This window comes from Cotesia glomerata, linkage group LG1, assembly GCF_020080835.1.
Source record: "Cotesia glomerata isolate CgM1 linkage group LG1, MPM_Cglom_v2.3, whole genome shotgun sequence".
Classification (NCBI taxonomy): Eukaryota; Metazoa; Arthropoda; class Insecta; order Hymenoptera; family Braconidae; genus Cotesia; species Cotesia glomerata.
Window position 1 is genome coordinate 13415871 of NC_058158.1, and position 27318 is coordinate 13443188.

Consider the following 27318-nt stretch of genomic DNA (forward strand, 5'->3'; position numbering starts at 1 on the left):
AAAAAAATTGTATTGTGTCTGTGTTATATTTAAATCAAAATCTAAATTTAGTCTTCCCTTCTAAATAGTGACCGTATAGGAGCAAGGGGGTGAAGACAAACGGGGTCCTACTGATGAACAAGCGTTGCCCCACCCCCTACATGTACGCTCCATGTTAAATGTATCAAAATATTTTTTATATTATTTGTCTTTAAATTAATTGATACTGTCTTATACGAATAATTATAGTACAGAAGTGTGAAGATTAATGCATAAGGCGTTAGTCCAGTTAAAATACTGTTTTGATAGCAAAAAGAATGATATTACTCTAAAAATTTTTTTAGTGGAGAACCGAAAGTTCTTTTATTATCTGCTGTTTTAATTAGAATATTTGTAGATTATGGTTTTTTGTAATTAAAATGTAAATGTTATGATAACAAATGATTTGTAAAAAGTGTTTCGATCTTTTCAAATTAGTATTTTGAGTTCTGTACACAGAAAAAAGTAAACTGTACTAAATAACTGTCGATTTATTTATAATAAGTAACGATCAACTGGTAAAAATTACCATTTCAAACAGTAAAATCGTGATTTTACTATTCAAACAGTAATATTCGCTATGTAAATGTCTAAAATGTTAAAGTATAATAATTAAGAATTCATACTTTGATATTTATCATTTCGTACCTAAAAAATGATCTTATGATATGTAAAAAGTATAAAATAAAGTTAGTAAATTTCTAATACAAGCAACGTCAATATTTACAAAGTAAAATGGTAAATTTTAAACGCAACGCTAAAAATCAAACTGTAATTATTGAATTTTTTTGACTGGTAAAATTTATATTTTAAAAGTATAATTTTTACTGTTTCAAATGTTAAATTCTTCCAGAGTGAGACCCCCTTCTCTTTCATCTGAGTTCCCCTTCTCCTCATAATATCGACTATATATTGAAATAGCAATTTTTACTGTTTGAAACTGTAATTTTTTAAGATAAAAGAGTCGTTATTTACTTAGTGATAGCTACTAATCACTTATTTTGGATATTAAATTATAAATTGTGGCTTTTATACTTTCTACATTAAGTTCTGTAATATTTATATTTTTGCCACCCCGATGTCCGCTTTACTGTTTGAAACTATAAAAATTAACCGGAATCCGAGTGAATATTACAGTTTACTTTTTTCCGTGTATGTATTTTGACAATAAGTAGATATTAATTTCATCTATAAGAGACATATAATGTCATAAAATCTGAGAGAAAAAAAAGAGTAATTGCACAATATCTCTTTTGACTTATATTTAATTTTGTTATTTAATTTATTTTATCTTTTAAAGATGTACTTAGTTCTAATAGAAATTGAATTTGTGTAAATTTGGAATATGCGAGAAATAAAATAATTAGATAAATTATATTCGAACGTTATTTAGAGAAGAAATAATGAATGTCACATTATATACTAAACTCTAATGTAGAAAAATTTTTTGTGAGCCAATTGAAATTCGTTCAATTAAAAAATATTCTATGTTTTAATTTGAAAAAATAAATATTCACGAATTAGATCATAAATAAGACACTTTTTTTATTTTTAAATATCCTTGTTTCATTCCCCAAAATTGAACTAATAATCACAAGCTTTATCTGACTTTTTATTTGTTAACAGATATTTCTTTTCAAAAAACACGTGACTGAAAAAACTTTTTCATACTTCATACATTTCATACTTCTTCAGAAATTTCCGTGATACTATAATTGTAATTATTTTTATTGCATAAGTACGAATTATAATCGAAAACATTTGAAGTTATATTTTAAGTATGCAAATTAAATTTCTTTAAATTTTAAGAAAAACTTTTTTAAGAAAAATTTTAATTCCTTTTAAAATTAAAATTCCTTTTAAGGTCAATCAAATATTTGAATAATTACCTTCATTAAGTTAATTCAAAATGTCTAGTAAATCAAAATTATTCGCAAGTTGCGTGCAAAAAGATCTGTCAATATCACGAGCGAAACATTTCTTATACTTCAGGAATAAATTTATTATATCAGTAATTAGCAATTAAAATGAGTAATTCAATTAAAAACAATTTTTTTGATAACTGAGATAATTTTACAATAATAATAAAGACATTATATAAATTAAAGGAAGTAAAGGCATACATATATGTAATTTTATTACTTTATTGAAGAGAGAAGCTCATGTTCGAAACTTCAGCTCAATTTAATAATTTAATGATATTATAGAAATATCGGGTCACATAAATTTATATTTTCAACACATTATTCTGCTTTAAAATAAAAACATCAGTAAACAATGATAATAATAGGGGAGGGTGGGGCAGAGCGGCCCCCCTAAGCCGATTATTACTTTTTGTGGTTTTTTAACATCTTATTAGTTTACCTTTGCTCTACGATGAACGAATTTACCAAAATTTTGGAAAAATTCTTGAAAAAAAATTTTTTTTCTGGGGCATAACGGCCCCCACCAAAAAATGATAAAAAAAAAATTTTGTTTTTCCACCATTAATCATTACCGGCCACGCGGGGTGGCTAGTTACCCCAGGCTTAAAAAGAGTGGAATTAGAGATCTTGAAACTTTCAAATAAATACAATAAACGGCATATGCCGTGAATCTGAGAAGTGAAATTTTTTGCAAAAAAAAACCATTTTTCCAAAATTTTGACTTATGGGATCTATAAATTAGCCAAGTATTAAACTATTAGAAATATTGAAGAATTTGTCAACGAACATGACACAATTAGTTAAAAGTCTCAAAACATGTACACATCTTGTCCAACCGGGGTGTTCAGCGTGGAGTAATGAGTTACCCCATGTGGCCGTTATGTGGCCTGGGTGAGGTGTGGCCGGTAAGGGTTAAAAATACTTTGAAAAATATAAAAGTATTCCCTTATTTTTATCACTCTCTAGATTTCACTATCATTCGAAAAATAACTGCTATACCTAATGCACCTCGTTTCTTTCCGTCCCTAACCTCTTTTATTTTCTAAAAAATAATTATAATTGTAATGGTTATTCAATTGCCATGAAAATCATCATACTCCTGCTAAATTTAAATTTGAAATTGCCGCTAAAATGTAAAAGAACTTGATGAAAGAAAAAATAGAAGTGAAGCTAAGAAGAAAGTAACTCAAAAACAAAAAATAGTCAAATAAAAAAAAAAAAATTTTTTTAAATAAAGGCTCAAAAAATGGAAAAAATGATTGTCATTGCCTTTACTGCAATGGACTTAATTAAAAATCCACTGAATCATGGATTCAGTGCAAAAGTTGCAAGGAATGGTCCCATGATTTCTGTGCGGGAATCAATGAAGATTATTCTGAAGAATATATTTGTCACTATTGTGAAAAATAATTAATTAATTGTAAATAATTTACATTTGATGTTTTGTTAAAAGATTTTAATTTTGTTACGTTTTATTAAAATTTATTATAAATAATCTAACAATTAATAATTTTCTTAGGATTTAATAATATAAAATAGATAATTTATTAATTGTAAATAGTTTACATTTAATGTTTTGTTTAAGCATTTTAATTTTGTTACGTTTTATGAAAATTTATCATAACTAATCAAACAATTAATAATTTTATTAGGATTTAATAATATAAATAATAAATAATTTAATAATTGCAAATAATTTACATTTGAGACTTTATTTGAAAATATTAATATTGTTACGTTTTTGAAAATTTATGATAATTTGGTGAAAAAAAAAAAAAATATTTTTTGACCAAATTTTGAAGGGGGGCCGTTATACCCCAGGTATAATATATTAGCTCAAAAATATATATGTCGGAGATGAGAATAGCTGGGTTCTTCCTTGACGGAGAGGTTCGTGCAGTATGACCCTATTTTTGGCACTTAAAGCGGGTTACGTTTTCGGCGGTGGATGGTCGACTTCCTTCTGGACTATGAGAATTTTTCCTCTTGTCCAGAAATGACTTCTTGCGACATTCAGATATTTTGTGACCAGAAATACCGCAGAAAAGACATTTAATCCGTGTCTCCGTTGGCTTGAAGCGTTTCGGGTCTGAACTTGACGAGTTCTCGGACGATTGCAACGGTCGCTTCTTTGCGTACGAGTAAGCCCTCATTTCATTAAGAAATTGGTCTTCCGTTTTTACCTCACTCGTAAGCGCTGTGCGTTCGACCCGGTGATCTTGCGATGTTAATCGATAGAGAACAGCGCCGTTGATAATCTCCGCCATACTCAAATTTTCCCACCTCGCCTTGAGAAGAGAGCGTAAACGAATCCCAAAAGCTCCAGTTGTCTCGTCTTTTAACGGTTGTTCGTTAAAAATCTTCATAAGGGCAGAAGCTGCGGTTTCTCTTCCACCAAAACGGGAAATAAAAAGTTCCTTGAATCGAGACCAAGTAATAGTTCCTCCAACCATAATTTGAGTCAACCACTGTGCAGCGGAACCCTCTAAGGCGCTACTAAGCGCGGAAAATAGTGCACTGCCTTGCAATGGATTTTCTTCCATCATAATGCTAACAGCTGAACTCCATGCAGCCGGATCAGAGCCAGAGGTTTCTGGGTTAAAACGTGGTAGTGTAAACTTCCTGGAATTTGTGTCAGGTTTTTGGGCAATTGATTGAATCAGCTCACGTAAAATAGCCATATGCTCTTGCATTGATATACTCGGCGTCGATCCCACTTCTGATGTCGGATTAGCGTTGGGTTGAGAAGGGCGCATACTATTATTATTATCTTGAGACATTTTATTATTTAATCACAATATCTAGATGACACAAATATCGTACAACTTTATTAATACACAATTATAGTTTCTTGTAACAATGTTTTACTTAAGCGTAGCACACACACACACATACACACACAATGTTATCTAGTCACTACACTAAAAGTATAATTTAATATTATTATTTAATTATTAACAATTATAATTTATTTAATACACTGAACTAGCAATATGAACAATATTAACAAATAAGATATCGTTAATGTTAAACGTTAGAAATAATAAAATGACGACAGACTTGGATAAGAGAACGAATCCACGGTCAGAAGGACAGCAATCAGTTATCGCTCACTGTTCAGAGAGAACTGACTCTTCTCAAAACTTATTTTTCAATCCGTAGCTCCTTCAGGTAATTATTCTGAAAAAAATGTACAAGCTACGTTTTGCAATTGTACATTCCGAAGATGTACACTTGGGTATTGTTGTCCCTTGACCGTGGCTACGTTAGACCCGCAGATGTGATCTTCGAACCCGAGCCTACCGTCATAAAAGACTTAAGGAAAGTTTAACTAAAATTTCCTTAGCGGATTAAGTCGTAAAAATTAAAATTCTAAGTTTTATTTTCTAGCTATAAACTAAAAGTGCTTAGGATTTTCCCATCCCTTGGGAAGAACCCAGCTATTCTCATCTCCGACATATAAATATATTAAATTTATAATAATTTGGTAGAAAAAAAAAAAAATTTTTTTTACCAAATTTTGAAGGGGGACCATTATACCCCACCCTCCCCTACTCTTAATAAAAATTTTTAAGTTAAGTAATTTTAACATTTCTCCTGAAATTAGGAGAAATTCCCTATATCAACAATGAAATAATATTTATAATTATTCGATACTGGAAAAGTTAAAAAATAATAATTTTAAATTATAAAAATTGTAACATTTCATTGATATTTTTCAACTTCATCAGACAATCTACAAAATAATTACAATTATCGAAAATTGATGTATTTCCCTGACCATCATAATAAACAATCGAGTATGTTCCTGGTCAAATTTGTTAGTATGAAAATTAATACGATTACTTGTTCTGTTTACGAAGTGCCTATTTTGTAATTTATCGTGGCTTGTTAAATTAAAAGAACATGTAGTTGTAGAAAAGAAGCAATCTTCAGTATAAACACCTTTTGTCTCGAAAGATATCTTTCGGCAGGATACCTAATGAGACTAAACCGCATATAAGCGTGCACTTTCATAATTTGCCAAGTTATTCCACTCGCGTGCTTCAGCACACCCGCGCTTAACACGTACCTAAAAAGAGATAGTCACTCTGGTGCGTTATGTTTAAAGTTGAAATGTTGCAGTCTCATGATTATACTTCTCGCCAGTGTATATTCCCTTTCTTTCATTCTCTTCCATTTTACCTTAACCAAACAATTTACAAGTTGAGGATTTTATCATTTTAAATTTTATACACCCTCTTAAAATATGTGTTTTTTTTTTATTTTCTATACATAGATATGAATGTACAAGTGTGCACGGTTAATCTCACTTACATGCTAGACATCTAAAAATATAAATAATATATACCCTTGTAAAAACACATAAGGAATTCTATTTTCTACGAAAGCTTTGAAGTTTGTTCTTGCAGAATATATTAGGGTGAAATTAATCAACGCCTCACAGGGCCCACCACAATCCTTCTATCTAGTTTACGATCGTTAATTGCCATCTTTCATCCAGCTCCCTTTAGAGCATATCCGCATCACGCAAAGTATAAAAACTCACACCCGTGATTCCCTTATTTCGTTTTAAGTTATTTCTTACAATCTCTCAATTTTTTCGTTTCTCTTGCCATTGAAAAAATAAAAAGTTAAACGTCCGGTTTTTTTATGATACTCATCATAGGTATTGTAAGTGAAAAAAAGACAATGTTTTACGATATTTCGTGGAAAGAAAGTTTCCGAAGCAAACACAGCAGGCAGGTCAACAGAAATCGGTTACTACCAATTTCCGTGTATCGCCCTGAGTGATTCTTAACGATAATTTCTATTTCTTATTCTATTCCTGTTTCTATTCTATTTTTTTAAGGGTCGCTGAGGCCTATCCCTTACTTGTGCTTGCCGGGTTTACGACCCTTGATCCTTGCTCTTTGGGTTCACTTTCGAAATCCGTCATAAAAAAAGGTCAGCGTGTTTAGATTTTCTGCACTTTCTCTTTCAAAGTTTTTTATTTTATCTTTCCTTTAAATTATTTTTAAATTCCTTTTCGTAATGGTAAGTTAACGAGTTTCTCTGGAAAGAAGATAAAAAAAAGGAATAGACACTCATGGGAAGTCAACGATGTGTCCAGATGTTTTCAGAAATAACTATTCTTCATACGCCGGGTTTTCACAAAGCTTCAAGTCGAATATAAAAAATAAAATAGTGAAAGAAAGGAAAACATATGAGAAAAGAGTGAGAACCTTGAGAGATAGGAATGAGGAAAAATAAAATGGGGAAAAAAAACGAGCAAGCCAGTTAGGGTCTGATTTGTGATCTGGTTGTAAACCCTGAAATAAGTCTCTTGGTACTTTAACTTGTATACATATTTGAAAAATTTGTGTAACGTTTTAAACAGTTTGCCTAAATTTATGTGTTAATTCGACGAAATTGAAGTACACCTACTGAATGGTAAATATCAGGTTTTATGTTCAATTTTTAACATGTTTTATGTGCCAGATTTTACATTTTTTGATAATTATCAACGTGTTGATGAAAAAATTACTTTGATTTAAGAGAAAAAATGTTACATAAGTGTTCTTTTGAATTATTCAATCAAAGAGTCATTAATTCTTTATTTATTTGCCATTATATAAATCCAATAGCCCAAAGGGCCAATAACAGGGTTATTTAATTTTCACAATTTTGAAGATTTTAACAGAGCAAAAACTTAAGTAGAAGTATGACTCTATACAAACTAAATTTCTATATTTAAATAATTATTATAATAATATGACAAAGTTGTTTAATTACAAGGAAAAAAGTAAAAGAGATGAATTAAGGCTACACATGCAGAGTTACATTTACTTTTTAATTTCAATTGTTGTTAGCCAGGACCAAGTGCCTAAATTAGATATATTAATATATTAATAAGAGTTAAATATTGGTGTTACGCAAATTAAGAATTAGGTGATAGAGTAACATTTTTTTTTGTATAACCTATTAAAGCTATAAAACTTATTCTGTCAAGAAAAAAAATTTTGCAAAATTGTTAATTTTTTCTAAAGTTTAAATTAATTAATAGTAATTTTATATCATAACATATTCTGAAACATAAAAAATTTTCGAAGGCATGCTGATGAAAAAATTAATTTAGATCAAGAAAAAAATTTTGAACAAAGTAAAATTTATGTAAACCACACTGATAGAAGGATTTCTTAGCATTTAAGAAGATTTCTTTGTATTTAAGATATCATTTCTTAAACATTTCTTAGTATTTAAAAAATATTTCTTAGTATTTATAATATTTCTTAGTAATCTTAGTATTTAAAAAATATTTCTTAAATACTAAGAAATATTTTTTAAATATTAAGAAATGATGTTTAAGAAATGTTTTCTTAAATACAAAGAAATCTTTTTAAATACTCAGAAATCCTTCTATCAGTGCAAAATAATATTCTTAATGTTAATTCAACATGATCTAATTTTTCAAAAAACTAAAATTTATTTTTTTAAAAGTTAAATTTACATTATCAAGTCAAGTTTTTTTATTAGACTTTTCTAGGCTTAAGATTCTTCCTCTTGGATCAATTTATTTTTTTTATCAGAGTGTATTCACATTCTTTTCATTCGTTCACCTCACTATGTTGTCGTTTTGTACCGATTTGAACGTGCGGGCCATGATGACAACAATTGCTTACAAATTTTACCACACAGCTTGAAATTCAGTATAGAGATGTGTTACAAAACGCACGGCAATGCCATCGCGATCACCATGTAAATTTAGCTAGTTCCAATCTTCGTATGATTTTATGCAGATAGAACAACGAACGAAGCGTTTATGGAAATTCTGAAGCTTGCACGACACGAGTAACGCTATAGTTTCCGGGTTAGGTACGGCACTCACAAACAGACCTTAGATAAATGTATTGTGATTGTCTAAGGAGACACAGAAACGCGATGGTTGTGTTTTTCTAGTTGCTATTCTCATGCCATATTTTAATTGAGCGTGTATCAGACTGATGATTGAATCGTCGTGATCAGAGTAATGTAAAAACATCACGGGAGAATCAGATATTTCAATATTTAATACTGACACAACATTAAAATGCCTCATAGACAACCAGATAGATTGCTTTTTTCCTTTTTTTTACATCCATTGAATTTTAAAAGAACGGTATCTCTATCAAACCAGTTATTGACTCATTTTAAGACTTTTTACTAAGAACTATTGTATATTGTGTGAGAAAGTGTCCTTTAAATATTTTCAACTTTGTAATATATACGGGATCCTTTTAAGGAATTATTGTCTCTCAATCTTTTCAGTTTTAATTATTAACCAACAATTATTCTTTTTTATTAAAGCTATCGAACAGTTTAAATCGAAGCAGACGATGTAAACAATGAATGAGTCAAGAAAAATTTTTTTGTTTCTTCAGTCTATTATAAAAATACTTATTTCAGAATATAATTTTTTAAAAATTCTCTCTAAAACCAGTTCAATGAAAAAACTTTCAAAAGTCGTTTTGAAAACTCTAAAAAATTTCCTAAATTGTTAGAAATTGAATTTTTTTTATTTTTAGTCATTTTTTTTATGTCTACTATTTTCATTTTAATTTCTGGAGGTTATTAAAAATTTTAGATAAAACTTTTAAAATATGATAAATTTATATATTTTCATAGAAGATTCCAAAAAATAGTTTTTTTTTGCGCTATCTTAATAATATACCTATAAATATTTCGGAGTGAGTATCTAAAATATATTTCAAGTCAATACACGATTTTTTGGAGTGAAAATAATAATTTTCTTAAATTTTAAAATCAGAATTATTTTTTTCTTAGTTAAAATATATTTCATAAAGTTAATATAAAAATAATATTTTTGTTTGAAACAAAACTTTCTTCTGTGCAACAATGAATAATTATAGCAAAACGTTCAGTATCTTAAAATGCCTTTAAAAGTACCTGTATATTACAAAAATGAGACTGAAATTGACCGAAATTCTAAATTTTAAAAATCACTCCATTTTGTCCAGCCCTCTTTATGATACACCCTTGCGTGTGTAGAGATTTACGCAGCGCGTTCGATCAATTGCCATAGCTCGGTCTTATAGCCACTGGACAGAAATCGTTTGGAGTATATGAGAGTGTTCATTCGCACTTAATAGCAGTAATTCTCGTTTGTCTGGAGCCGGCGGCATCAAGTCTTTTCCAGCAAGCTAAGACTCGTGAACGGCGATCACCAATCGGAAGACTCCAAGATTCCCGCTTGACTGCATGGTTTAACAGAAAAATCTCCCGTATACACATACCATTCTGTTATTACGAGGCAACTCGTTGCCCGTTGAGTAAATGTGCTGCGTTTATTTACAAGCTCGATGAAAAGACCAACGGAGAAAAAATTAAATTAATGCGAAACTCGTGCGAAACATTGGCTAAGTAATACGTCTGGAAGATTATTTACTTTTTATTTTTTTTAAATAATATGCTTGAAATACAAAATACTTGTTTTTATACCAACAATTTATTACTTTTTTCACTCTTGTCCTCTTGCATGCTCTTGTTTTTACAAAGAACATTTTTAAATCAATTATTTTTTGCTATTTATATTTGAAAGTCACTATTTTTTTAATGATACTCGCATCAAAATTGAGTAAAATTGTCCATCTCACATCGGTACGTTCTGTTGATTTATTTACAGGGAAATATAGACAACTTTCATGTTTCTATATTTTTTTTACTCTTCTGTCAACATTTTAACACGAAAATCAACATAAAATAAATAAATTAACAATATACAAAGTATATTTTCCAAATTGCTCACTTTACACATTAGTTAAATCAAAATTAGATATTTTAACTACAAATAGTCGGCAAAATTGATACATCTAACGTAAAATAATTAGCAAACATTAAAAATTCCAAAAAATTAATTATTTATTTATTTTATTTATCTATTTATTACTTAATTTCAATGCCAAGGTAGTATAGCCAAATGGCAAAAATATAAAAAAAAAATTATGATAAAGTACACGTATATGAATAATGAAATTTCAAAATTTTAGATATTTAGAAAAAATCATTTTTCTTAGATTTGGAATGTAGTTATGATAAATACAAGATAAGTATAAATTTGAATATAAAAATTAAAAATTAAAGAGTTAAACACAGTGGTGCACGGAAAAAAAATTTAACTGAATTCAAGAGAAAAATTTTTGAACCAAGAATATATTTTTAAAGAGGGTAATTGTCTTGAATCAAGACGGAAAATTCCTGAATCAAGAAAAATTTTCTTAAATCAAGAATTTTTCTACTCAAATCAAGAATACTAAGCTCTTCAAAATTATATACTTCCAGTGTAAAAAAAAAATCGTCTTAAAAGTGTCTTAAAATTGCCGTTTGTTTAAGATCTTAAACGTGACACAAAGCAAGACTGTTTTAAGACTTTTTTAAGACGCCAAAAAAAAAAAATTTTAAGAGCAGATTTTTTTAATTTGGTTCTCGAATTTGTTAAAAAAATTTATTTTTAGAAGATTTTGCGAATTTTTAATCGCAACATTTTTGAATACGTTCTTTTCAAATTGAATTTGAAATTGTTGTAAAATTATTATCCAACAATTTTAAGACGCTTTATTTTAATGTTCCAAGGTTTTGTCGCTGTGAAATCGTAAAATAGTCTCTAAATTTTTTTAAAGATTTTTTTAAAGAAACTTGCAAAATCATCTGAGAATTCATTTTCATAACAATTTCAAAAATCTGCTCTTGGAGTTTTTTTTTTTCTTTGGCGTCTTAAAAGAGTTTTAAAACAGTTTTGCTTTGTGTCACGTTTAATATCTTAAATAAACGACAATTTTAAGACACTTTTGAGATGATTTTTTTTTACACAGGTTGATTCAAGAACATTTTTTTTTCTGCGTGCAAAATACAAAAAGATAATAATTTAAGATGATAAACTCCTGTAACAAAAATGTGTAAATGAATATCAATAGTCTAAATTTAAGATTCATTGTCTCGTTCACATAGTTAATTACATAGTTAATTTATTTACGTTCATATGTTAATAATTGAGATCCAAAAAACTATCGCAAAATCTAATCAAAAAAATATCCTAAAAATTACTCCAACTTGACTGAAGATTTTACTTATATAAGTACTTGCATAAGATAACATGGAAACATTATTAAAAAATTAAGATGTTTATATTTTTCCATGTAGCATAAGTAAGCGAAAAAGAGAATCGCTGCCTCTATAAAATAGTACGTGAGCTAGAACATACTCTACGTACCCTCTTCCCAACAATTCTCGCCCCTCTTTATAAAAAGTAAATAGCAGTCCCATTGTATTCAAACGAGAATAATTAAATTATTCATAGCAAAAGGTACACAACTATCTTACAATCGAGAGCACGATCAGACTATTATGTTAAATGAAAAAAGAAAAAGGACGTAAACGTAAAAATGCATTGTCTCTCGAATCGAATGTATCAATTATACTCTCGTCAGAATATAAAATCCCAAGTTGTTCTTTCCTTCTTTTCTTCTTTTTCCTCTCGTGTCAAATCAAACATTCTACATCTGCAGATTATTTCATTGAAAAGAGTGTCGGTAGCGCCATCTCGAAGTGTTAACTACGTTCTCCTTAGTTATGGCTGCCCATCCCCGATGAATGTGTAGGCGTGGTCAGGGGCGGGGATCAAACTTGGAAGCATCATCAATGTCAAAAGTTAACTTGATTTGAATTGCTTTTAAAATTGATTTTAAGTCCTGAAGTGGAGCAATTTCCACTTAAAATGTTAAATTTTATAGCAATTTTTCTTGTCAATCGTTTTTTTTAAGTAAATAGTGTTCATTAGGTTTGAAGTTGCCGCCGGAATCGTTGCGCCTGATGAATGTATCCCTCCGCGGAACTACTTTCTGTTTATTGGCAATTTAAACGACAGGTGGCAGTGCTACATTATACAATAAACGAGATCTCAGGACTCTCCATTACCGACACCCGATTAGTGTACTGTTTTATTTGCGTCTCGTATATCCATTAAGTTTCGCAGTCTCTCCGCCAGGATTGAAGCTGGGTACTCTGTCCCTTCTTGGATATATAGATATATTTCAGCTTTTCTTATCGACAGGTTAATAGCATGCTCACTTTACTAAAAAGTCGCTCGGATGTTATTTTATGGCCATAAAATCACCGGTTATGAACAGGAGAAAATAGATAATTAAGATAAACTATTTAATATTATTTTTATGGGTTTTTTTTTGTTTTTTAAATTAAAATAAATCTTAATGCTGTAAAATGATAAAAAGTTGAATTGAAATAAAAGTTTATAGCATAGTAAAATTGGCAGACACAAATAGAGTGATACTGTAGTTGTTTGGGCTATCAAAACCAAGAAAGAGGATTTTTATTGGCTGTAAACGAAGACATTTACGATCCATAAAGATGTGAGTGCCGCAAGTATAGTCTTCTTCCCGGCTACCCCGCTGGCTTACGTAACCCATTACCCCTTCTTCTACTAATACTGGTTCGCCAAGGGCCGCCACTGGCACGCGCCCGCACCCGCTTCGAGATTTACAGGTTGCGCTCCCGGTAACACCTCGTAAACTTGGCTTAACGACTTCAACCAGGCCTAACTGCTTCCTTCCTGCAATCAGACCCTGACCTATCCCAACAAATTATTTTTTAGACAAAAACAAACTATAACTTTCACCACAACTGTAAGAAATTTTTTTTTATTCACTACTTGTGGATTTAAATTAAATATTTTATTACAAGCTTTAGACTCTTTATGTATTTTATGGAGCGTTAAATTTTTTTTTTTTTTTTTGATTATTTATTAAGTATAATTTTGATGCGGCGAGATCTTTATCGATGAGGATTTAAAGTTTATAGGGTATTTTATTTATCGGTTATTATATTGTAATTGGCTACTTATGTTTATGAAGAGATAATTTGTTGGTATAGTCATAAGTAATAAACAAATTTCTGTATATTTAGTGATTATTGCAGGCGTGACTTATTATAACTTTATGATTTGTTTGGATTGTAGTTTATTATCATATACCGTCTGTCATTATGTATAACTACCGACAAAATATTGCAAGTGTTGATTTTATCGTGACATTTATGAGAGTCATTATTAGATGATACCACTTCTGAAGATCGTAAAAGCTACGCCGTGTGGTTAAGCTGGTTTATCGCTGTTGTATAGTAGTGGGAGTCAGTCGGCGTGGTCGTAAAGATCAAAAGGAAGGGAGGCTAACAACTTGAGTGATTGTCCGCTAGAATGCGCTCTTTATATGTCATTATTGATGATATTATTTACTTCTATAAATTATTCGTTTTTTATTTTGTTTGTTACTTACATTACTTTTAATTAATTTTTTCATCATACCAAAAATTAAAAAAACACCTGGATTTATAAATAAATTAAGCGTAGTAATTTTATAAATTTTTTTTTATTAAATTTTTATTTTATTTATAATTAAAAGATCATTAATATATTGAGTCACATTTCAAAGAGTAGTTTTTAAATATTATGATAATACGAAATTTAATTTCTGAAAAATATTTTTTAAGGTATGGGTTATACACAGACAATTTTGCTAGAAATTACAAGAAAAAATGTCATTAACAGTAAACAATTAATTGATTAATGGTCGTGATATTTTATTAGTAGAACGTCTTTATTGTTTCTGAAATTTCTTATCAATAAAATGTTTTGAAATTACTAAAATGTTAAAAAATGGCTTTTATGTAGAGGAATTCCCCCTATTACCTGAAGTATTTGTAAATTAATAGCTATGAATTGATGTTGATAAGTTGACAATTAAAAAACTGATAATTTTTTAGTTGATTTATTTATTTGCTTCATCCAATAATCTAACAGCTTATATAGCCAGTGACAAGGTTACAAAAAGATATTATACACTAAATCTAAGAATAATTGGCATATTTAGGTTGAAAAGAATAGTGACAATATTTAGTATTGGTTATAGTTAAAGCTGACATACATTGTTCTACACTGATAAAAAAATTGACTTGACTCAAGAACCAAACTCTTGAACCAAGAATACCATTTTGAAGAAAATGATTTTCTTGAGTCAAGAGAATAAATTCTTGAGCTAAGAAATTATTCTTGGTCCAAGAAATTTTTCTTGAGTCAAGAATTTATTCTCTTGACTCAAGAAAATCATTTTCTTCAAAATGGAATTCTTGGTTCAAGAGTTTGGCTCTTGAGTCAAGTCAATTTTTCTACACGGAAAGATTAAAACCCGACTGGTTCGTGTTCTGCACCAGACTCAGTCGTGTGCGGGTCACTTTGCACGGATTCTGGTGCATCAACCGACTGAGTCGTGTGCGCACCAGAGTGAGTCGTATGTGGACCAGGCTCAGTCGGGTGATGCACCAGAATCCGTGTAATGTAACCCGCACACGACTGAGTCTGGTGCAGAACACGAACCAGTCGGGTTTTAATCTTTCCGTGTATCAGTGTATGAAATGATCCATCAGTATATATGCAATCACCCTTAATATGTAATACTTCAATTAACATTATAAAAATTATGATATTAGAGTCAGTTAGTACAATAAGACCTCGTTATAAAACTTTTAGTTTCTTTTTGAAGCTACACAGTAAAAAATTTTTCGTCATTGTAAAGTGTAAAAATGTTTGTGTAGAATTTAACATGTTAGTGTGTAGAATTTAACACACATAACATACATAACATAGTGTTGATTCAACACAAATTGTGTAAAAGAAGTCATCAACAAAAAATTTTGTGTTAAATTTGACGAAAAATTTTTTACTGTGTACCGTGATGCCTGGTTCATCAACGAAATAGCGAGTAGTCTTATAACGAGGTCCGATTGTACTTCTATTTGTTAGGCATTCCATGAACATTTTCACACTATCCTCGGCAGTGACACCTCCTGAAAAGGAATAAGTCTATTAATATAAATAGACTTATATCTTATTCCTTAATTTTAAAATAAAAGTATGACTATTTGAAATGATTAACTTACTGCATTGATGCCAGCAAATAGAAGTTGTAAACAGGTAAAAATTACGAGGTATATCCTGACTAGAAATTGTAGTGAGGAATGCCGAAGAATTAGTGAGGGGCAAGTTTGGCTTGCCTAACTAGCATCTAGAACTAGAATACGGAAGCCGGGTTGGCTCATTGGTGACTGGTAGACTAGTGGCACCGCACACGGGCACTTCCAACATGTGCACGCGTGCACATGTGTCCATGTGCGAGATAAATGCAGATTTCTACCTTATCCCGGACGGTCATTAAGCTACGTATACTTTTCATCTCTGTCTTTGAATTGTCAAATTCTGTGAGCAGCGTTACTTTATGCATTAAGGTTAGGTGTAGCTGAAGTTTTGTTTATAGCGAAATGAGAAAGTCATAAAAAAATTTCAAAGTAAAAATTAGAAATTAGTTTCGTTAAAATTAAAAATGAAAATGTTACCGTAAAATTACCTGTGATGAACATTTTCATGTAATGAGAGTATTTGTGTATTGTACATATAAACATGGTGTCTCATGTACCCGACTAGAAATTTCAGTGAGGCATATGCCGAAGAACCAATTCGGGGCAAGTTTGGCTTGCCTAACTTAGGCTTGCCTAGGTTGTACCTCATAAAAACCAAGGTAGGCAGAACGAAATGTTTGGCTTGCCATATTTGAACGTAACTAGGAAAGTTTCATGGATTCCTTAAGTCTGATATATCATGGGAACGCCGAACTGGTTTCAAGTAACGATAACCTGAGTTTTGCTAGTTTGGAGCGAACTTGGCTTTCCAAACTTAGGCTAGCTCAATTCGAATCTTATTTGTTTTAAATTAGGCAAGCCGAACATTGGTTGTGCTTATAAGTATCTTGAAGTAAGAGGTCGCTCATCATCGGCGTAGCGTCGCGGTATGGTATAGGGCCCTCGTGCGTCGGGTACCGTGTTCGAGTCTCGCGTTCGACATGTACGATTTTTAATAATTAATAATTACTAATTATAATTACTATTAAGGCGAGTATGAAGTAATGTTAAGTGTTATGTGTGATTAGTGTATCTAACTCCTCCATCATCTTCTTCCCCCTTGACTTATCAAATCTACCAATCAAAAAAACCTCTTCACATTAAAAAACGCTCCAAAAAACAAAAAAAAAATTACAGAAAAAATAAAATTAAATAATAAAAATAATATTAAATAAAAGCAACAAAGAATTTGTTTTTTTTTATTCATGAAATATTTAAAAAATTTAGTCCTAAATTTAATATTTATACTTAAAATAGTAAAAGAAGATAAAAAAATAAGCATTTGTTATTATTAACTTTCGCTTGGTAATAAAAAAGCTAAAAATCAAGAAAGAATTAGATTTGGATTCTTCGTTGCGAATTTAGATTCCAAACTGCAACCTAATCAGGAAGCCAAGTTAGGCTGAGCCTCGCAACTGCGTTACATCCCAAACTTCGGCCTGGATTGGATGCCTCACTTACTGTAAGTTTGGAATTCAGCATGCCTTACTTGCGCCAAATCACTGCCTCACTGAAATTTCTAGTCGGGAGATTTGCCGAAGTTTGGTTTGCCAAACTTGGTCATAGCTTGGAAAACCAATGACAGTCCAAAGTTTGACATACTATTGGTATGCCTGACTTGCATGAAATCACAGTTACTAAAGATTTGTCGGTTCGGTTTGCCGAATTTGGGCGTAGCTCGGAAAAACTACGGCAGTGCCGAACTTTGGCTTACCTATAGTGGAATTAATAAGGCGTGAATTAGGCTTGCCAAAGTTCGGAAAGCCAAACTTGCCCCGAATTGATTGTTCGGCAATGCCTCACGAAATTTCTAGTCGGGTACATGAGACACCATGTTTATATGTACAATACACAAATACTCTCATAAATACACACTTTTATATGTATAGAACTAAAAGGCTTAACCTTGGAAAGACAAAGCTAAATATCTTCTCCCACTTCGTTTTAGAGTACTTTGGCAAGAAACGCCGAAGTTCGTCAAACGTTTGGAATGCCTAACTTGCGGGAAATTATAAAATCCAAAGGTCTACGGAAGTTCGGTTTGCCAAACTTGAAAGTAATTGGGGCCATCTATGGTAAGACGAAGTTTGGCGAATGTTTGGAATACCTAACTTGCAGGAAATTATAAAATCCAAAAGCTTACGAAAGTTCGGTTTACCAAACTTAAAGGTAATTAGGGACATTTGTGGCAAGCCAAACTTCGGCAAATCTTTGGTTATCGTTACTTCCAGCTAGTCAGGCATTCCAAAGGTTCGCCGAAGTTCGGCTTGCCATAGATGTCCCAAATTACATGTAAATTTGACATGCCAATCTTCGTTTTGTCTAACGTGGATTTAAGAAGGCGCAAATTAGGCTTGCCTAAGTTAGGCAAGCCAAACTTGCCCCTCACTAATTCTTCGGCATTCCTTACTACAATTTCTAGTCGGGATAAAAGAAATATATATAAAAATGCAAATCAAAGCTTACTTGATAAGCTTTCAGATGCAATTTACAGAAATTTAACATGATATTGCGTTTAATTGTTATTAATTATTGCACGGAAATACGGTAAAAGTGAAAATTTTTGCGATTTGAAAAAATTTTTGAATTGTCATTTTTAAACTAATAGGCAGATTTGGCTCATCTTAGAACTTTACCTCAGAAATGATCCGAAAAATGAGTATGTCACGTTTCATTGGAATCCGTTCAGAATCGAGGGAGTTATAGAAGAGACATAGCTGCTAATATCGTATATATATAAATATATATATATATATATATATATATATATATATATATATATATATATATATATATATATATATATATATATATATATATATATATATATATATATATATATATAAATACAAGCGCATATATAAACTTTTGAACCATATGTACTTTTTGAATTCTCTTGACGAGCTGAGTCGATATATAGCCAAATTTTTAAAAAGTTCCGTCATGAGGAACAATGCAATAGTTAGATTTATATGAAATCTACAAAAAAATATTGCTTCTTTATCTTTGCCATAACATTAAAATCATTCACATATCTTGAGTGCTAAAAAATTACTTAGGTGTCAGGTTTCACGTAAGCAAGCAATTCTATAAAATTATTAATGATTTTTTCCGTATAAAATTTTAATGTCCTAATATCGAATCCACGAAAGATGGAACAGTAACTTTTATCTCATGATGATATTAGCATTTAAAAGTGAATAGTTAGTTCCCCGTCTAGCGGCGCCATTGGTCGACATTTACACAACAATGAGAGGCCGCAGTCTAAAAACTTTTAGGAACCCTGAGCTTCAGAATTAGAAGATCGGAGGAGGACACTCGAGAAAGCAAGAAAGAAATATTTTACGATAATGCTCTGCCATCGAGTGCAAAGGAGATGATGGTCTTGAACAAGAAGAAGAAGACGAATAATAACATGAGAGAAAAGGAGTGAGGCGAGCTGAAATAAGGCTCACACACTGGTAGAACGGCACACAGCAAAGGATATTCAACAACTCAAGAGTTAGCCTAGAGAATTTGGTGGTACAAAACCTCGTGTTTAGTTTTTTATTCTTCTCTTAAACTCTCTAGACCAATGCCTTAGCCTGGCATACGGCCTCTCTTGTTATTCTCTTGCTATCCTCTTGCTATACCTCTTGTCACTTGTAGATATTTCTAACTGTAGTATGGTGCTCAGACCCATCCCCAGGCTTCCCACTGCGTCATGGCGGCTGCAGCGTTGCCAAATTATCGTATGTGACCACTTAATATGCTTAGCTAGCGTGATAATTTAATTAATTATTTATGCGATTGCATAAAAACATTAATTTTATGTATGATTAATTAAGTTATATTGTAAGTCGAATTTATTTCCTAATTTACGTTTCTTTAGACCGTAAAATCATGTTTATTATACCATATAAAATAATTATCTCGGACCACTAAAAATATTTCATTGAAAACGGTGTAAAATAAAGATATATCCTCAATAAATAACAGATATTTAATCAAATTTTAACTGTTCAGATAAATCTGATATCCGTCACTGTAATTATTTTAAAAATAAATTTTATTAACAATTTTGTATTATTATTATTATTATTGGAACCTGTTCATATTGTGAAATAAATAAGCATTGCTACTTTTAAAAATATAAGAAAAACTTTTATAGATGTACGCAAAATGTACCAGTTACGTTCAATTAACGGAAGTTCGAAAATTTATATTTTTTATTTTTTCTTCACTTGTCAAATAAATATTATTAATGATTAAAAAATAGGTTTTTTAACTTCCCGCTCAGAAAATTGAAAATTTTCAAAAATTGGGAAGTTTTTAGTTTTAATAACTTTTAAACTTCTTCACCCATCGATTCCAAAAACTAATCAGCTCTCAACATCAAAAAACCACGTCGATCACCGCACGGAAAAAAGAAAACTCGAAAAATTACAGTATATAATGCAACGTGGCGCTTCGTGATGAAAACTAGAAAAATTACAGTTTCAGATTGTAATTATTACAGATTTTGTAAGAATTACATTGTAGAATTTAATATTTACATTGCAAGCTCTGAATATTAAATTAAAAAATTGAATTTAGAAAAATGTTATTTCAAACTATAATTTTTCTAGTTTTGATTACGACGGGACCGATTTTACATTTTATATTTTAATTTTTTGAGTTTTCTTTTTTCCGTGCGCCAGAACGGTCGAAATTGGTTGATTCATTTCTGACTTATCGTTGTCGAAAGAAAACCAAAAAGTGTTTTTTCGGAATTACTCCGAAATTCCTAGTTCGATCAATTCGAACTTAAAGATTCTTTATGAGGCCTAAAAAACTGCATCGAATGCTGCCAACCGCGTGAAAATCGGTTTATTCATTCAAAAGTTATTGCGCATTTAAAATTCAAAAAATAGTGTTTCATTAAACTTCTATCAGATTTTTGAGCTCGGAGAGCTCAAAAACGTAATAATTGTAATTTTGAGCTAGCGCTTAAGTATGGAAATAGCGAGAAATTGGAAGGATGGTCTTTAGGGTCAACCGTTTTCCTAATTTTTTTAACCCTTCGTAGGTCGCATAATGAGCGCGGCGCCGCCTTTTCGGCATTTTTTTTTTTTTCTCGAAATTGAGTTCATTGATAATTTTGAAAAAAATTAAGTGCATTCTTTTAACCTTTCTAAAAATTGTGACGTTATCAAAAAGCATAAAAATATTTACGAAGTAACTTAAAAAATCAATTTTCGGAACCGGGCGGCGCTATGCCGCCCGGTGCGAGTGAGCCTCCGGGAGATTTTCTAACTGCGCTGTTGCCAAATGTCGTTACCGCCACTATTTCAATCTGTTTTACCGCATGTGAGGTACAAAAATAAAGTAATGTTTGAGGTTAATTTTACTGTTTACATTATAACTTGTGATTTGTTCAAAATACTGTAATAATTACACTCATATTAAATATTATTTATATAAAAATAGTAATAATAATACAATTGTTAAATAAATTATTTTATAATACATCATACTAAAATTAACAGATGTCTGGCTTTATATATTACTAATTATTTAAATAATGAAAAAACAAAAAAATTTCAGGTGAACAAATTAAAAAAAAAAAAAAATAACAATGGATGCCAATTTTTCAAATTATTTTTTTTTGATTGAATTTAATTCTAATTATGATAGATAGATAGATAGATAAAAAATTTATTTGGCTCTGGAACCTAAGCTCCCTCAAAGCCATCAATATTTAAATTACATTGGTTTACATAGGTTACAAGATTACTTAACTAATTAAAGGTTTGCAATTAGATTTAATTTCAAATGTTATAAAATCCAAATAGATTATTTAATACAAACAAATAACTTAATTTAAAGTCATAATAATTCTACAATAAAAAATATTTAAATAAGATCCAAAATAAAGATTGCAATTGTTAATTGTCATGTTCAAAAAAGTGATTGAAGCAAGCATTTTTAAATTCAACCAAATTATCTACAGCCACAGTCTCAGCTGGCACTGCATTCCAGATACGTATGCCATGAATTAAGAATGAATTATCACACATGACACAATTAGCCTGCGGTATACGAAGATAGTCTTGTCGGACATCACCTCTACGCAGTGCTACAGGCAAAAAGTCTAGTTTTGAGCCGAATAGCTGCCGATAATTTAGTCGAATTTCCTTATAAAACAGACAAGCAATGAAATAATCTCTTCTCGCTGCAAGCTTTAGCCAACCTAACTTTTTGAAATATGGAGTAACATGTTCATATTTTGGTACTTTATAGATAAATCTAACACATGAATTCAATTCACGCTGCATCTTTAATAATAATTTGTTTGACATATTCGTATACGCCGCACAACAATAATCAAAGAGAGGAATTATTAAAGTAGATACTAGCTTAATACGTAAACTTTCACTAAATATTTCATTGTTTATTTTTAGTTGTGCTAGAATACTCATAGCGCGATTGCACACATTTGTTACTTGATTCTCCCATGAGAGAGTACTATCTATAGTCACCCCAAGGTATTTTACAGTGCTACTATAAGGAATAGCACACCCCTCTACAAAGATTGTGTCGGCTAGTCTTAATGATAATTAATTAATGATAATTAATTTAGCGGATATTTGATAATTTTAAGAATTTTTGTAGCAAATAAATTATGACAAAAAATAATTATAAAAAAAATTGACATTCAGACGTTTTAAAAATTAAAGATGCAATTTGTTAAAAATAATTTTTGAAAAAATTTGTTTGTTAAAAAAAAAAAAATTAAAAATTTTCAAGTGACAGCTAGATTTAATGTCATATTATAATTTTATAATCTGGTCTTAGATGTTAAATTTAATCACATGTGATAAAAATAAAAAAATTTTGTTATTCAATTAAATTTATGATAAAATATAAAAGTAAAATTATATTTAATCATAAAACATTGAAAAAATACTTTATCTCACAAGGAAATAGTATTAGTTTACATTTGGCAACAGCGCGTACGTTTTAACACGGCGGCGGAGCGCTCACCATGCGACCGACTTAGTTCGGAAAAAGACACGCTACCTACGAAGGGTTAATTATCACTATAACTATAGAACTTTTCAACATGAATTTTTTTTGTCACATACATTGAATGAAAACAACTCGATTGACGAATTCTATTGAAAATAAATAGCAATTTTAGATTGCTTGAATTATGAATATTAGAAGAAAAAAACAACTAACCGTTTAAATTTTATCTGTTTTATAAATTATACAAAATTTCATTTTAATTTAGAAAGTATGTAATTAATTAAAATCGAAATAAGCTTTAAAAACTCAAACAGATTTATATATTAATACAAAAATAAATTGAGACAATTAATTTTATTAAAATTATCTGTTTAAATTTTTGATTTTCAAAGGAATTGATAAGAACTAATAATGATTAAAAAATATTAAAATTAAAAGAAATAAAAAATTTATAAGTATCTACGTTTAATACAATAATAACATGAGATAAAAAATTTAGTAAGCTTTAGTGTTGCGTAAAATGACTTTCTCCAGATGATATTTTTTATAACATATAATGGGGATTGAAGAGCGGATGAGTTTAATTGTCTGTGAATTTGTGTATATAGTGACATGGTGGTCAGCCGTGAATTAAAATTCCGTGCGAGTGCCAGGACAATGTCGATGGGCCAAGCACATACACAGAGAAAAATACTAACGTACATTTTGAGAGACCGTTTTATTTTTTGTTTATTTATTTTTTTTTCTTTTTTTTTTACGAACGAGTACAATTGCGAATAAATTTTAGTCATGGCAAGGGAACTGCGTCCACATGGGCCGTTATGATTTAACCTAACTCTATGTAATCAATATACAATACACAAATAGTTAATTCAATTACAGCTATATTTTACTGTGTACGATATTAATCAACTAAAAGTGAATTAAAAAGTATTCACTGTTTAGTTCTTTTTATTACCGATGCACTTGCATGCATCTTCCAATCTCCATACATACATACATACGTATTCATTTGTAAAATAGATTGAGCCAATTATTATGATTTAATGTCTTTTTACAGCAAGTAATCATTTAAAAGTTTGTCTTCTTAAATATTGGTGCGGAGTAAATTAATCATTTAAATTTATTTTCTCAGCCGTTGAAGTATAAACTTAGTTGCATCATTCAATAAAATATCGATACATTTTTTGACTAAATCAGTTAATGTCAGTTATACTGGTGTATGTACAAATAGGAATTTATTAATGCCGACCACCGAGCAGGACAAATGCGTGAAATGACGCGATTCATTTGGACATATATTTTTTTCACTTGACTTGCACACGAGAGAGAACCTGTACTCGATAAATATCCTCCGTTCAATTTATTATAGTCGCTACTTAGTAATCGTGGGGACGTTCAATTAACGCCACGGGTACGCGTGCCACGTATAAATGATGTAACATATCAGTACGAGATGGCGCAGACGAGCTGTAGTCACGGCAGTTTCACCCAACACCAAACCTATATTCATACTATACCTTCTGTAACGTTAACCGTCGCTCATTTGTAATCTTGTATTTAATTGAAAACTCATTTTTTTCTTAATTATACTTTAACAGCTTACAGTTATGTATTGTTTAATAAATATTCATTGAGTTACCGTAAATTGCCAGGTTAGTTATTACTGTTATTATTGAGATTAATTATAAAAATAGCTTAGAACATGTAAAATTTTAATTGTCTAAGTAACAAGCAATTTTTTAATAAAACATATTAATAATTTAAATTTTAAAATGTGAAATAAAATTGTTCTTCTTTTAATATTAATAAAAGTAACTATCCGTGAAAAAAAATTTTTGTAATGGCCTGGTATGCTGTTAGATAAATTAGAAACTAGTGACAAACAAGCTCCTTAATATTACAAAAAAAATTGAAAAAGCTTGGCTATTTTTTTTGGTATTATTTATTGCTTACTTCATTTGATAGCATAGATTATCATTTGTTCTGTAAGTAGGTTTCTCCATAACTATTTATTGTATTTAAAAAAATTGATCTTTATTTTGGAACGAAATTTCAAATTTGACTATTTTTTATAACGAAATAATTTAGTGACCATACAGCCTTCATCGGAGATTTTCAATAATACTTTATTTAAAAAAATTATATATGTTATAAATGACTATATGAGGACTGATATGGATATATCAAGTCATGTGCGGTCTTTTAAAAAAATTATCGGTTGGCAAGTCAGTCTTGATTAGTCAAAATCGGATCAAGCTATAGTGAACCTGATAAAATTTTCATACCAGGCCATATTAAAAAGTTTTTTTTTAAGGGAAATGAATAATTTAAAATGTTAAATTACTTTATTTTCTTTTATACCATTAATAGAAGTCACTAACTAATCGTCAGAGCATTTTTTCCGGGCAGCAAGTATTATTCTCTAGGTGTGCAATAAATTCACGATGGTATCCAGAGAGTTCAGTTATTTTTTTGCTCCAAGGTTTGTTTTATTCCAGTTATTTTTATTTTATTATTTTTTAATTCTATTGCCATCATTCGTCGCAGTGTCCAAGCATTAAACTTGGGACGTTTTAGCATCAGTGTAAGCTCGTCCGCGGGTGGATTTAAATTTAATGTCGTTTCATTACACTGATGACTGTTTTTGGAAGGAGTTAACAAGAAAAGAGCGTAGGCCCGTGGAGGTAACAGCAAAAACTGTGTACAATGTTTTATAGCCTTTACATTATTTAGTCGGACCGTAATAAACTTTTAAATTATATAAAACAAGAATGCATGCAAACTGGGTTGGTTTATTTTTCGTAATATTGAAATAAGCTTTTCAAAGTTTTCCTCGAGCTCGAGTTTTCGGAGTGTGCTGAGTAGAGGTAAAGAGAAAGGTAGTAGACCTGGTAGAGTGTAGTAAGCGAAATTATATACACAAAGTGGTTAAAAGTGTTGGCACTAGCAGGGGGTGCTGGTGGATAGGGTGTTAGAGGGTGCAAAAGCTAATTGTGATACACTCCGCGGGAAGCTAGTCGACACTGGGCGAGAGGAGGCTCTGGGGCTAAAGTTGGGTGGTACGTATAACTCAAGAAGTAGAGGCAGAAGAAGAAGAAGAAGAAGAAGATGAGGATGAGGATGATGATGATGAAGAAGAAGAAGATCAGCAGCAGAAGAAAAAGAAGGAGAAGAAGAAGATGATGATGATGAAGTAAAACCTGGACTAAAAAGAGATAGTCGTAGTTGAGCAACAATGGTGTGAGGCAAGACAACGTAGTTAGTTATACGGTTTGGCTGTGCAAGTTGGCAGTACTGGTGTTTTTCATTTTCTTTATATCACCCTTGACGCTCGTAAAACCATTACCCGTGACCGAGCAAACGCAACTTCCATATAGACCGTATACACCCGACTTTGATGATACTGAAACTTCTTTATTTCCTCTCGAGCTGTATAAGCTTTCCTGTTGGAGAACTCCTCACCAAAAGAACCCAATTTCCTTCTTTTATTTGTGTGTACTTCTGGTTTCTCTGTCTTATTGTTTTTGTTTCTCCTTTTTGCCTTTTCCTACTCTATTACTTCGATTGCCTATACAATGGGCAACCTCACCGTACACTGCTCACTCTCAGGTGAATATATATACACATATACAGAGTACAGAATACAGAATTCAGTTTGAACGTGCTCGCGGAAAAGATTGGATTTTGCGTGTGCACGTTCCAGACTGAGTCGAACGATCCGTCGGACCGTTGTGCCGGGTTGTACTAAAAGATCTATGCTCTGTTCGTCTTTCATCTTGTGATAACATAAATGCCAAGCTAGCTTTTTATGTCACGCTAACTTTATCGAGCCCACAATTTTTAGATTCCACTACAAATAAATTATTATTCTAAAAAATACTTTTAATTATTCTATATAATGTATATACCAGTTAATTCAATTCTTGAAACAACAAAAAAAGTTAATAAATCAGAGAAAAAATATTGCTCGGCATAATTATTTCATGATATTAATATGGCTTTCATTTTATAAATTATTACCGTTTTTGTAGCTTAGACAATATATCTAATAATCTTTAAAGTTTCTCTTCTGAATATCACAGGCTAGATTTAATAAATTAGCTAAATTTGATGTAGAAAAAATTGATTTATCATGAGAATCGCACTGCCCCAAAAGTGACTTAACAGGAACTCATTTAAATTCTAACATATACTGTTAATTCGATAAGCTTTTGCACGACTCATAATGCGAAGCTTTCGATAATCCTCTATTGAAAATTTTCTTAGTTCCTTCTTTTTAATTATTTTCATTGTTATTTTCCTGTGAATTCATGGAACCAAAATAATTTTTAAACTTCTAAGCAAATGATTCAATCAAGATTGATTCTTTGATTTTTAAAAATTG

The 27318-nt window shown here is 30.6% G+C and overlaps 1 protein-coding gene across 3 annotated transcripts in view; it reads left to right on the forward strand.

Annotated features, from left to right (window-relative positions):
• Positions 1 to 27318, forward strand: part of LOC123275425 (homeotic protein ultrabithorax) — a 171476-nt gene that overhangs the window by 134898 nt on the left and 9260 nt on the right. Inside the window, exon 4 of one of the 3 annotated variants that reach the window (XM_044743542.1) lies at positions 69 to 360. The exons of the other annotated variants lie outside the window; for them this stretch is intronic. The gene's annotated coding sequence lies outside the window, so the exon portion shown is untranslated. Of the gene's footprint in view, positions 1 to 68; positions 361 to 27318 lie in introns of those variants that run through there. 3 annotated transcript variants of the gene reach the window in all.